Source organism: Columba livia, chromosome 3 (assembly GCF_036013475.1).
Source record: "Columba livia isolate bColLiv1 breed racing homer chromosome 3, bColLiv1.pat.W.v2, whole genome shotgun sequence".
Taxonomy (NCBI): Eukaryota; Metazoa; Chordata; class Aves; order Columbiformes; family Columbidae; genus Columba; species Columba livia.
In genome coordinates this window covers 63,269,158-63,283,626 of record NC_088604.1, presented here as the reverse complement: position 1 = coordinate 63,283,626, position 14,469 = coordinate 63,269,158, and the positions used below count along the sequence as shown (strand labels likewise).

Genomic DNA, 14,469 nt, shown 5'->3' with positions numbered 1-14,469 from the left:
TTTATTTTTTTTTTTTAAATCTGTAACATTATATTGTAGGAAAGGTGGGTGGGGTAAAGCAGAGGAAAGGATCGACACAAACAGCTGGAAGATGAACTCTTCCCTCAATAATCCAGGAGTTAAAGCAATCACCAAGTGTATGAGAAAGTTTGGTTTCGTTCTTCCCAGTTGCAGAACACACTAGAATCTGTAGCTCCCACTTCTTATTCTTTCCGACATGCTAGAGGATAAGTTTATGTGGGGAAGGTTTCTTTTAATTATTTTGGGTGACTGTGTATTTTGTATAAATAATAAAATACTCTTTATTTTGGAGGTTAGCATTCAGGTTTCATCTCTGAAAGAGGACTGAGGGCTTATTGTGACCTTGGCTGCTGGCAGCTTGTTTTATGTGAAGGAAAAACTGTCAGATGTAGAATACTCAACTACCCTGTAGCTCAGCCATTCAGGCTCTCACATAAAAAGAGTGGGAGATATAGTTTGAATGTACTCTCTGCCTCATTCATGTATAGCCATGACTTTTTAACCTTGCAGTTACTTTACTGTCTCAGGCAAAGAACTGAACGTGTGCTGCTCGTATTGGGTATGCATTTTGACCCTTGAGTTATAAACGAAAAAAAGGGGAGAAAGGGAAGAAGGATGCAGGGAAAACATACATTATTCCTATTGCAGTTCTCTGAATACAATCCTCCCCACTTCCTGAAAGCACCTTACAGTCAAAAGTATTCAAGCATTTGGAAAACATTTTCAAATAATTTCAAGACTATTCAAAATGCATTTTCTTGAATTCAAGATTCCTTTTTAACTTGCATATTTCTACATAGGCACAGCTAACTCATTTTGCCCCTGGATGGGCACATGTGACATTTCCTGAGCACATGGAAGAGTGTTAGCAGAGAAAACAGTCTTTAAAAAAATAGCTCTACTGAGAACATCGTAAAAGCTCATTTGTGTCTTAGTGTGCCAGAGCCAAGACCATTGTGGTATGGCCAGAGGTTTCAGGAGGTCTCCAACACTTATAGCTGTAGTCTAAAGGAGCTATGCATGTGAACAGGTCAGGTTAGTGTAAATATATCTAACAGAAATACGGGGATCCAATTTGATACATCTCTTGAGTTCCACGTAGTCTGAGACAGCTCTCCAAATTCAGTTCCTCACAGGGAAAATTGCTACTAGAAGGTATTTATTCCAGAAGAATTACTACATCTTCTTCTCAAATCCATTTGTCTTTTCTATGGACACAATGGAAAATTAATTTTTTTTAGAAGCTTTTAGTCAGAAAACTGACTTCTTTTTTTTTTCTCCCAGCACTTGTGTCTTGCAGAACTATTAATATAAGATTAGATACTAAAACTGAATTTCATGAGGAAGGTTTCAAAGTAGTATCACTGGAACTAAACCAAACATTGAACATTATTCTTGAAAATTAGACAGTTATTGCTTACCAGAACAACATAATTCACCAGCAGCACCAGAACATTCCCAGTGTGTACAGCTAAAGCTTGACTGTCAGGGTTTAAACAAAAGTTCAGTAAGAAATCAAAAACCTTGCTAATGCCATAGAGATGAAGGGAAGCTGTGCTTTTCTACCTACATTTCATATTCATTTTTTTTATACAAAAGAAAGACTGCCTTGGTTGAAGATATTTGTAATGTTAGTCACACTGGTCACTTGCATTAAGCCGTGTAAGCAAAGGTTTGGTTTCCCATTAATAGTAACGTTCTTCCTTGGTTAAGAGGAGTCCCCAGGCACAGCCCATGGAACAGATACTTGACACTATCTCTTCCCTTGATAACAAAAACCTCCTTGACCAGGGAAAGTTTCCCTTCTCATTAAAATATATACTGGACTATCTGGAAAATATGCTCTGTTGGGGGTGTTGTCAGCACCAAGAACAAAATCTTTGCCTGTTCAGATAAGGGAGGAGATTCCTGCTCTGGCTGCAGCAGAGTTTCCCTGCAGGAGGTGTTTCCTCACCAGAAGGTCATGCCCATGACCAGCTGCTGGGTCTGCCCCAGCCCACGTTCCTACTCCCTCAGCCACAGCCCAGTGTGCCTGGCTGCAAGCATGGCCGGAGCCATCCTTGCGAGTGTGAGGTGCTCTGCTGCCAAGGGTGACAGACAGGCTGGCGCAGGCCAGCGGCCAGGCGGTCATGCAGGGAGGAAGCAGATGGGGCCGGGAGCATGGCTGCTCCAGGGAGACATTGTCACTGGGGCATGGGCACCAAGTACTCCCAGAGCAGCTCCCCTTCCCTGGGAGCCTGGGCCCGGAGGTGCACCTCAGACTAGGCGATGGGAGGTGAGATCCTGCTCGCAGTGACAATGCCATAAATCTGGAGAAGGACCAGAGCTGCCATTGTCCCTTCATCTTCTGCCTTCCCGCTCAGGTTGGAAAGAAGTGCAGGACCACGCTGTGAGCCACAGCTTACCAGGCTCCCGCTCAACCCCAGGCCAACATCACTGGGGGAAACAAGGGAATGTATTTATCTTTGCTGCATAGATCATGAGGTATATTTAAATAATGTCATTCACTTAATCACTGAATGTCATTTTGCTTAAAAAAAGGACTAAAATGTGGAAGACTAAATGAAGTTGGCATGTCTCTCTGTGTACGCACAAACTGATTTGACTGTAGCAAAAATGTTCCAAAAAAGATCAGAATGTAGACCCATTAATTTTGACCAACAAAAACTATTTCCTCAAAGGACTGTCAGAAAAGGATTCACTTTTATTTAATCTATTCATTTTGTGGTAGAAAGCTGCACCTCTTATCCTCAAATTAAATTTATTCACTCACATTTAAGCGAAAAAAGCAAGCCTAAGAGATGCCCTGAGATTTAAAATTCGGTAGATTTTGCTTCTGGTTCTATTAGATTCTTTCCTTCTTGAATTTCAAAGACTTTTAAGCACCTGAGTCATGCTACATAGGAAAATTACACAAAACAATTTGACTTTCAGAAGAATTATTTTTATGCCTGAATATTGGAAAAAGCAGTAAGAGGCCAGCTTAAAGTACTAGGCATATCTTATTGTCAGTCTTATAGCACTGAGCTATGTTCAGCTGTGATAGTCTACTTTTCTTGGCAGATTTTCATATTGCATTCAGGAAAGCAAAGTTATTTCAGGCTGAACAACAGCAACAACCATTCAGGTCCTTCAACCAACACATCCCATGTATCTTCACTGCCAACTAATCTGATTCATGTACTTAAGTTATTACCCCGCCAGTTTATTGGAAAGGATCCTGTCATATATCCACTTCAGGGGAAAGTTACAACAGCCTTAAGAAAAAACTTGTGCTGAGTACCAAGATGTGGCCGATACCAGAAAAAGGGGGAGCAGCTGGCAAATAAAAGTGGCACAGTCCCTCCCTTCCCATGGCAGCCTATCAGTGCTGTGCCTTAGTTTGTCCTGGCAGACTTCTGATGTCCTGGGGCCTTGGCTGTTTGTTCTGGTTCCTTGCCTGTAATCCCACCTACAGAGTAAGATATCAGACTGAGACTGGGGGCCAGTTAAACTTCATGCTGATCCTATGATATTCTTCCCCAATTGCATGAGGGAAGTCCAGGGCAGTGATGGAAATCTCCCCTCTCTGGCTATCAAACAACATATGCCATCTTTGCCTCTGTGAAATCCCAGTTGTATTGCTCTAGGAAGGTGCTGGGAAAGAATTTTTATATATATACATATATATATATACACACATATATATGGGAGGCAATGGCTGACAATTACAGCATTTTTTTGACATCCAACTTCTGATAAATAGAATCAAGTTATTGATTCCACTTGCCGTCCTATATACCAACCCCATCAACACATGTGTGGCGGAAATGCACCAAAAAGGAGGAAATTGCATCCACTCAATAAGAAAGGTCACAGAAAGCACCAGGGAGGTCTGCTCCTCCTGATTTTCTTGACTGCCAGCACAAAGTGAAGTAATAATCTTTTAGCTTCAGCTTCCCATCTGTAGAAAATGCCTATTTTCTTGCTTATGTAGAAGGCTTGGGAGAATAATGTTTTTAGAAGCAGTTGCACACTACAGCAAAAGTAGCCATAATGAAGAGGCAGCCTCCCCTGGCAAAATCTTCAGGGGAGTCTGGAGTTGACATTTGGCTGTATCCTACATGCATTACATGGACATATATAAAATACTTGGCATATGTAGCACTTACAAGAAATAGCAGACTTTAAAAATAGTCAAATAACTGATAAAAGACCATATATGTGTCCTTAGATAAACATACAAATTTCTGTTAAATAGTTTAAAAATCCCTACCTTCTTAAAATTCTCCTTAGTAAATCTCTGACTTTATTCTGTCACTTCTAAATATCTGAAGTCTTTTTTGAGGAGCAGTCTGAATCCCAGTCTGTCCCAAGAGACTAGCACACCCATGTTCAGTCAGCTCTAGCAGGGCTCTGACTCCATGGGAACAATAACAACATGATAGCCTTGTCATCTGAAATATCCATTTAGCATCTTATTTTTTCAAATATTTTATGTTTGTTCTTCATTGCTGTTTTTGTTAACCTAATTCTTGTAAAATCTGAAGCAAAAAATATGTAGTTAAGTTTCACAGTGCTCAAGGATTATATGACTGATGGAACTGTGATATGTTAGAAAATATCTTGTAGCCCCCAAAAAGAAAAACAAATACCAATCACAGAACCTATGAAAACATTCTAACTGTTCTTTCATTGAATGTTTAGCTGTTATAAAAGTCAGTTTGTCAGAGTTACAGATAACAATACAGCACACTAAAAGTTCAATGAACGTGTACCTATACAAAGTGTATTCCATCAAGCAGTACAGTCATTCATGTAGATAGCTTTAGTCTGTTTATTACTAACCTGATTGGATAATCAAGATACTTATAATGGATTTAATTTGGTAATAATAAAGTATTGCTTATGCTAATGGTACTATCCAGATTAATAGGTTTTTAAACAGTTGGTGCTGTTTTATTGTATCTTCCTGAGTAACAAGCTCATGTATATATGCATTGTACATTGAATGATGTAGCCCGATAACTCCAGCAATACCGTTACAGTGTTATCAATATGGGACATCTGAAAGGTTTTTTTCTTATCAATTTAAGGTAAAGTTGAAGTTTATGAAGGAGATGTGTTCTCAATGTTCAATGTGTGTAATAGAAGATAAATAGCTGACAGAACACTAGGAATGTGGTAGTGTTTGAGTGCCTCACCACTCCTCACTCAAACCATCTGTCAGGCACTTCAGGGAAAAAAAAAAATACATAACTTTTAGAAATGTTTGTTCTGAAAATGCAAATGAATATTTTTTTATTTATTTCCAGTCACGTAGATGGATCTGTTTCTTACAACAAGTCTGCACAGAGATATGGTGCGTATTTAACTACTTCAGAAAAAGGTTATGTAGGCCCAGGTGGCCCATGCAAGATGACTTTGAAATCTCTGTTTGCTAAAGGAGAAGGAGTGTAGTGGATGAGGACACATGAAGTGCAGTTTGACATCTTCAGCTTGTGTTCAGCTTAGGTGCAGATGCTGAAAAAACCAGTTTTGCCCTCGCCTGTCCGGCTCACGTCCTCCAGCCCCCATTGCAAGTGCGTTGCTGCAGCCACTGACAGTGCAGCTCGCACAAGTACTAATGCCAGCAGAGAAGAGGTGGTGGAACAATGGAGCTAGGGGCATTGGGAAGGGGAAGCTCATCCCTCTCAGTGATACCAGGGGTTTGTATCACTTTAAGCAGCTTGTGAAACTTAATTTCAGAGCCCCAGATCATCAGGCTGCTCAAATATATGCCTAACTTGAAGCACACAGACTATCAGTAAGAAAATATTGAAGCATATGTTTCAACTTAAAACACATTATTAAGTGCTTCCCGAATTGACATTATTTCCTTCTCAGTATTTCTTCCCATCCATTTTTTTTTCACTCCCTGCCAATATGCACTCTGTTTCCCTCTTTGCATCTTGCCAATGATCCCTTGACTTTCTGATTGTGTATCTTTTCATTATTTTAGGCTACTTCTCTCTGAATGTGCAACACAAGGCCAGGGCATGGTTTTAGCCCTCTGAATGCTATCATGGATGTTGTTCAGCAGTGAACATGCTTCCTGGCAGGGTTTTGGCTTGTGCCAAATGGCAGTGTGCCAGAAACACCTGAGCACAGCCCAGGGAATAGCAAGGGCTTGGCGCTGTTCCTGACAGGTATTGTGTGTGATGCCATTCTGTTTTGGGAAGGCATTAAAGATGCAAGTCCTCAGGGACAGAGAATAGGTTCTAGCCTGGTTCATTGACTAGCACAGCTATAGCTTAGCTGTCTTCTGTGTTGTATGGGTCTGGTTGCAAAGTAATTAAAATCAAATTAGAAAAATCCAAATATCTTTAAATGAATTTTGATTTGGATTTCCATACCAGCCTGTTCTGGCATCAGAAGTTATGGTATGGAGGAAAAATTTACTTCTGCACCATTTCGGACTGCTGCACCATCTCATGTGGCCTTAAAGAGGCAGATAAGGCAAATTAAAAGCTTGTAAGTACTGCACTGTAAGTCAGCTAGTCAGTCCAACACATTGTAATTAAAGATGGCAAACTGTAGGCAAGTTTAGGTCACCAGCTACCCGATTTGCTGGCCCAGCTATTTGTTTAATCAGAAGAAGGTTTCATTCTTGATTGCACTAACAGGACTTCACTGAAGCCAAACTTGAAACTTTCTGTTTTCTCAGGACTTAGATGTTTGTTATGCTTTCCTCAAATGTTTTTCCTCAGTTGTGGTAGCTTCAATGGCACAGGGAGTGCAGGCAATAACTGGTTATATTAAACCAAATCAGTAATGCCTATGGACTCTGAAGTCCTGTTGGGATGATACTGGAGGACTAACAAATCTGTCAGGCTGGTTTACTGTCAACAAAGCCACCTATTTCAAATTGTGTATTATCTCCTCTAATAGACTATTCTACTCTTATTTCCTTGAATTTGTCTGAAGCTGTATCTGACCTCATGGATTCAGTGATTTCCACACCCTGTCACCGCCAAAGTCTCCCACTTTCTTACTGTATCCAACTGCAAGAATATTTTTTACATTTTATTCTTTTAACCAAAATCCGTGTTAATTTACACTTCAGGAACATCTGTTGCCTACAGTCAGGAACTGTCTTTATCCGGTTTTATTGCTCTGAAACCAAAGATGCAATTTCGATTTTTTTGAAAGAAAAGCATTTGCCTAAACTGTTTAACAGACCTCTACATCTACCTAGGGCAGAGAAAACAAGACAAAAAGATGGCCTTTAATTAATTGTATGGCTGTGAGTGAGGCTTCCATGCCCATTGCTCATAACACACAGGCTTAACTGCTGCAAACTTTTCTGTAATTTCAGAAAATTCTGAATTTGTTTTGGAAATTGTTGAAATATAATTAAAGTTTAAATGAAGATGCCACAGACTTCAATTTGTTCTTTTAGTAATTTCTACAGACCAGAGACCTTGAGCCAGGAATACGATGGCCACGCTGTAAGCCCAGGAATGAATCCCTACTTACACATGTTGGTATCTACCAACTGACTGTCCCCAGCTGAACAGGCATCTTACTAGTTCCTTAACAAAACATTGTTATTACATCAGTAATTACAATTTTTAGCTTTAGAGTAAAAAATGCATTTTAAAGCATCTGTCAACGTCTTATTGACTGACTTTTTTTTTTTTCCCCCATTTCCAGTGATTCCTCATATTTATACTGAGACCACAACTAAAATTGTTAATGAACATCATCTGATTAATGCAACCTGTTTTGATTCGGTAGCAGCCACCCACATGAAAAATCCAATAATTCTCAAAAAGTAAGAAAACCATGTTCATGTGTTCTAATAGTCACTGGAGATGGGAAAGTGCTTCTATTAGTGTACTGATTTGGGCCAAATCCTACTTCTCCTCCTAGAGATGTGTAAGAAACTTCACTGTCTATGAGAAAGGATGGAGGGCATAGGACTGTGAAGTCTAAGACACTTAAGCATTTGTTTAACTTCAAGCCCAAGAGAACATAACTGAAATCACTAAGTTCATTCCTGCAGTTAACCGTAAGTATGTCTTTACATACCAGCTTGACTTCAGACTTTATGGTACTATACTGACTCTCTGCAATTTTACCCAGCTCCCATTCATGTAAGAATTATTGTGCAGTCCTTAGTGGGTCTTAAGTGATATTAAATATTCTATTACAGAAATGTTGTTTCCATTACAGTTTACAATTTTAACATTTAAAGACTATCATTAAAATATGTAGCTTTATATGTAGCAGATTGCTACTTACTGGCAACTGGTCAGGTATTAAGTTTTCAGAAACATGTTTCCTGAATATGACTAATGACTCATATCCTTTTTATATCTCTTTATTACAGATGAATGGTGTATGGATTCTGAAATGCAAAACACATGCTGAACACCTAACTGGGCTGACAATGGCTCAAAAATATTAGGATTTTTAAAAAATCAGTTAATACAAAGTTTGCTATCTGGGTTTTTCACATTTATAAACTTGTAGTATTTGGAAAATAGAGTTTATATTGATCTTTTAACTATTAGAATTGGTTATATCATGACAAATCAGTATCCTGCTGGAGATCTTCAAATGCATTTCTGTCTTCAAAGAAGAAAATATTACATGCTCTGCAATGTTTCTTTCGTTATGAAAAAGAAAAACAGTTGAAGGATGAACTGAAATTTTCATTGAATGCTTTCTCCATATAATCTTCTAAACTGAAAATCATTAAAAACCCCGAAGTGGTCACATGTTTGCAGAAAGAGAGGCTAATTGTGACTGAAAAAATCCCCCATAAAGTGGTAGGAAGGTAAGAGCTGCCACTACTGCAGCCAGATTAAAGCTCTAATTTATTGTCCTCAAAGTGTGGCCAGTTACATGGCCTAGAGAAAGAATTTCCTCTTTTCGTCTCCTGTATCTTTTCTGTGATACGTCCTCTTCCGTCTGCCAGCAAGTGTTTTAGGGACTGAACCCCAGGGCATCTGTGTGCATATGGCCATCCCTTCAGTAGCTGATAATGGACCATCTCACAGCTAACAAGGCAAATCTTGTTTTGAAGACATTGGTGCTGTAGTACCCCACTGTATTCTTCTGCCCCAGGTCCATGCATTAACCATATGCTGTGTCAATAAGTGGGTCTTCTTGCTTGTTTTAAATCTGCCATCTACTAGTTTTCTTGGAGGGAGGGAAGAAGGGAATGTACCCTGTGTGTTGTTAGATTTTGAGAACATCAGTGAGTGTTCACTTCTGGATCACCCTCTCCTCATGATTAATAATTTAATATAAACTACCAATGAGATGGCCACCATTCATAATCCACAAACACCTTTGTGTGACTGAGCACCAGCGGCTGGCCTGTGTGCCTTGGGGGTTGAGGGACAGGGAGCCGGAGGAGCGAGAACTGGCTCCCAAAGGGCTTCCACTGTGGCAGCCAGCGCTGGCTCCCACCCTGCCTGCCTGGGGATTTGACCTGTGGAGCGGTCCCACTTGGAGTACAGTGCGCAGAAAATGACCAAAAGTACAATGCACCCTAGATTTCTACAGCTCTATAGCTTTTTTATCCCTTTCATTTCTGAATAACTCCCAATAACTGCTCTGTCTTCTTGGCCATTGCTGAACACTGGGCTGATGGTTTTGCAGAACTGCCAACAATGACTTCCAGACCTTTTTTTGTTTCTTTGCTCAGTCATAGCCAATATAGACCCTGTGACTGTGATAGTGAGTTTAGAGTTAGATCTCTCCCTGGTTTGTGCTTTCTGACAATGCATTTTATTTCCCTTCTGTCTCCTACATATGTGAAACCTGGAATGGTACAGTTTCAGGTATTAAAGAGATTTTAATGTACTGTATGACAGATTGGTTAAGACTGTGACAGAACTGGTAGAAACACTTTGAACTTTTATTATACATATTTTCAAACTGTAAATACATTAAGATGATCATTCTAAAACATATTATTTTATTTCTTTACTTTCCAGATTAAGTTTTGATTAAATTCTCTGTGAGAATTTTTGAGAACAATATTTCTTGGGAACAAATAAGTCCAATAAAGAAGCGTGATAACCTTTAAAGACATATTACCTATTAATTTCAGTGAATTAGAATTTTTGATGTTTTATCTACTCCAATGTGCAAGGGCAGAATTTAAATCAGTGACTTGAAAGTGAAGGGCTCCGATGAGCCTCAAAACTTAAACCTTTCCAGTTATGCAGTTCTGCAGATCTTGAAAAAATGAGTCTTGTAAAAGTATTTATTTATTATCCACTATTACAGCAGTTGAAACAGCATTGACATCTGCTTCAACTTTTTTTATAGCAAAAATGATGTGTTACTATGCATGAATAACTCTGTGGCATGAGACACAGGTAAGCAAAGGACACTCTCAAGGTGTGTCAAACAAGCTATGACAACAACTGTGTAAAGTTTCCTTTGAGCTTGTTCAACCGAATAACTAACTGAAAATTGCACTATCAAAGGTAACTATTAATACTATCTGGCAGTAAAGGCAGTTGTTCACTTGTTAAAAAAGCCTAACCAATACCTAAACTGCAAATACTGTGTGTCAGTATTGCAAACACATCCATATTGTACTGATCGTCCCCAAATTGAATATTTTCTTGCAGTTATAGCGATAATTCTTCATATTTATCCCACTTTTAGCAAAAGTGATGATGTAGGGGCAACACTTCCTTTCAGACAGAGGATTTATTTTTATCTCAAATTATGCTACTTACTCATTAATTATACAGAACTAACCTGACTTGCATTTGCTCACGTCCATCTTCGTGACCTTCCAACACCTGAGTTTACAAATGTTCATAAAACAAAGATTCATTCCTAATTCAAATCAGGTGTGTGAATGCCTGGAAAGTTTTGGAATGGGAAAGAATTTAAGAAAGTCCAAGACCTCTAGAAAGTGTCTGAGGTCCTTCAGTAGGTGGCACACTTCCCTCTGAATCAGTTGTGAGGGAAGGTATTTGCAGGATGCTCAGGGCACTGACCTGTGGGAAGATTCCTGAGATGGAAAAACCAGGAGGGCAGCCAATGTGGTTTGGAAGGTTCCCATGACACGTACCAGAAGAGTAGAGAAGACAGGGTAATATGGCCAAATTTTAGGTAACTGTAACTTAGTTAATGCCATTTTTCTTACCTAAAGCGCCCTCTGCCAATTTGGGATGTCAAGATATTCTCCTTTACTCTGTTTTCGAGTTGTCTCTACTCACTGCTAAGAGTACTCTGCCCCTCTGTCTCTCTCCAGCCCATACATGAAATTCTCTATACTTGAAGCACTCAAGGTTTCTTTGAATTGGAAGATGACGCAAAATTGTAAGTTGCCCATTTCAGAAGAATGCTAAACTAAAGGCTCCCAGGTCTAATGGGAATATAAATAAGTAAGCTTTTAGAATATTAAGTCACTTAATTGTTTAGGTTATAAATAACTCAAAAGCCACTAAATCACGCCCCGTCTTTGGCAGGCTGTCACTTCAGCTGTTCCTAGAAAAAGTGGGGCAAGGGTGGGTAGACAACCAAGTGCAGTATACAAAGTACTTAGGAGCTATTATTTTTTATTTAAAGAGAAATAACCAGTGCCTGATAACATGGCCTGCTTGTTGGCAAGGCAAAATATTTTAGCAAAACGCCTAGGAATCTTTCAAAAACTTAATTAGATTGTGGTAGTAAAAAGGATTAACAAAGCGAATCTGGCTATACCACTTACAGGGTTCATTTATCTCATGTTAGAAGTGCACGTAATCACTTGACTGAATTTCTGGTCAGCATTGCTGGCTAATTAGCTGTGAAAAAATGGAAATAAGTAAAAATTATCAAATTTTGTTTAAAAATCTTTTCCCAGAATTCATGTGCTTTAAAAAATCGTTCCCATGAAAGGGCATAATTTCAGAAAATTCTACTTGTTTCATTTTTTCCCCCTTTCCAAGGTCAAGTGATGACATGTTATTATCGAGCTGTTGATACGCACAGTATGTTAGTTCTGCATCTGGAAATACTTTATGGGAAGAAAAAGATCACTTACTCTTTTTCTTTTTTTTTTTTTTCTTGAGGGAAAGCTCAATATAGCAGAAAAATATTTTTCCTTCAGGAAATAGAGCGATTTGTTCATTACCAAGCAAACAGTACTCCCCTTCCTTTGGGCCCTCTGCCAGAGTTATTTACACACAGGCTTGTTCAAGCTAACCACCTTGGCTTCTTGCTCCTTCACACCATTTGATACTATATGAGCCTGAAGCTGTTGTGGATAAAGAGGTGCTTCACAGTGACTTCTTTGTGTTCTGTGGAGGAGTCACGGACACACTCCCCTATAAGGAAAGGTGACCCTTGTTTACTTAGGAAAGTAGACAAACAAGATACAGCAGCCTGGATTCAAGGAACCCATAGAGAGAGGTGTTGGGAGGAGGAACTGGCAATGTCTTTTTCTCTTTTCTGATAAGACGGCTCTTGAGCAAAATGAAAGCAATGTGTACAAATGAGAAAGTGGAATGCTGTGGCTAGAAATATGTTTTATGGTATTGAAACTCATAGCTGCTAGTTATCTCTGAGAAGAGCTTGAGATGATCAGTAGAAGGTAGGTATCTCTCAAAATAAAATCCCCTCAGTTAATGAAATTAATACAGCTCTACAAGTGGATTTTGTGATGCCTTTGGCATCCAAAGTAAAGCAGGAGACAAGTGCAGCCCTTTCAGGACTCTTGCCAAGTCTTCTGAGCTCCCTCAGTCTTCCTTCCCACCCTCCTTCCCACTCGCTGCAGGTGCCCCCTTGGGCTCTCCAGGAGTCCCTGAGGAGGGGCTGGTGGCACAGACCCTCACCATTACCAGCTGTTCATTGCCCCTGCATCCAGCTCAGGGCCCTTCATGCCAGGAGAACGAGCAGGTTCTCAAAGAGGAGGACAAAAGAGGGAGTGCACCTCCCTCCCAGCACTGGAAAACCAGCAGATTTACTGGTAAGTGTAAGGAGGACCAAGTGTAACTAAGCAGTGGGGAGGGTGGAAGAGACAAGGACAGCAAGAGACATTGCAGTCCATGCAGTTGGAAAAAGGAGAGAAGGAAAGGGGAAGAAAGCTCCTACACAAATAAGCATGATGCATTTTAAATAACATTGACAGGAAACTATTAGTATTTGTTTATTTATGAGGAAAGCTGTTCCCAGTTTCCCATAGGTTTCCTCAATCAGACATTAGGAAAGAGGATGCTGAACAGTGAGATAACACCACCAATACTAATTCAAGTTTGTGTTCTGCTTTCTGAGACCTTCAGGAAATTGGATACATTTGGTCCATTTTGCTTTACGCTGCTCATACTGAAATCCATAGATAGTATCAAGCCTTGCATATAAAGGAATTCTCTCTTCTCTGTATCTGTAAAAACTTTGTGAAGAAATAGGTAAGAGCTTGTGGGTATAGGCTTAGGGACCAAGTAATTTTTCCCAAAGTAAGAAAGGAAGAATTGCTTTAAAATTGCTAGCTATTTTAGGAATGGTTATTTAATGTTTCAACTCAACTGTACTATTATAGAAAAATTATGTAATGCTTCCTATTATCTACTTTGAGAGCAGCACAGTTTACAAAACCGATGGATTCTGTATATTCTGAGGTCAAACTAAGTTTTCAGAATAATTTATACTGTTTAATAAACTGTGAACGTCATTGCTGAATATTATCATTTTGTATTCCACTTGCTACTAGCGGCAGCTGTGATGGCCAAGGTTCTTTCCAAGCAGCAAGAATTACTTATTTTCTGATAAATCTACAAAATCTCTACTTAAATAACAAGTGCAAATCTCACACCTGAAAGCTCCCTTAGTTCTCAGTGTAGTTATAGTTTTATTAAATGCTGTATTTAAATATAAAAAAATAAATCTAGAGGGAAATGATAGGATGGTATGATGTAATGATGTAAGGACATCATTATTAAGTTATATTGTTGTCACAAGCAGATAAGAGAAAGTGATTCAGATGTCTGCTGCCTCTCTTTGGAGTTACTGGCAGGAGTTTGTGAAGAAAATTGCCTGGGCATCCCAGCTGTAGCCCCTTCATGGGACAGCGCTCCTGCCTCCTGCTCCCCATGGGAGGGGAAAAGAGCATCAGTGGGGGGTGAAGGTGAGCCTGCACTCACTTATACCCATTCCCCTATGATGGTTCACAAAGGAGGAGTGGGCTGAAGGGACCATGCAAAGATCTCCCTTCCTCCTTGGCTGGGGGGGTATCCCCCAAGCTAGGGACTCTTGCAGCTGCAAGTTATGCATTGCGTAAAACCTGCTCTGCAGCTTGAGCCAAGCAAACTAGGTATGACAGTCGAGGCTTCTGAGCATGTGTAGCCTCATTCTCTTCCCTGGGACCACCAAGGTGCCCAAGAGTTGTAACTCCAGCATGTACCTTGTGGAACCACAGCAAAGGAAATGGCTGTGACTGATGCTGCAATACTAAGATAATGTGGGAAAGGA

At 39.7% G+C, this 14,469-nt stretch overlaps 1 long non-coding RNA gene across 1 annotated transcript; it reads left to right on the top strand.

Moving 5' to 3' along the window:
* Nucleotides 1-3,736: 3,736 nt before the first annotated feature.
* Nucleotides 3,737-14,376, top strand: LOC110362796 (uncharacterized). The gene is made up of 3 exons (XR_010471408.1): nucleotides 3,737-7,816; nucleotides 7,915-8,053; nucleotides 8,375-14,376. It is a non-coding gene; the product is annotated as an uncharacterized LOC110362796 (long non-coding RNA).
* Nucleotides 14,377-14,469: the final 93 nt, after the last annotated feature.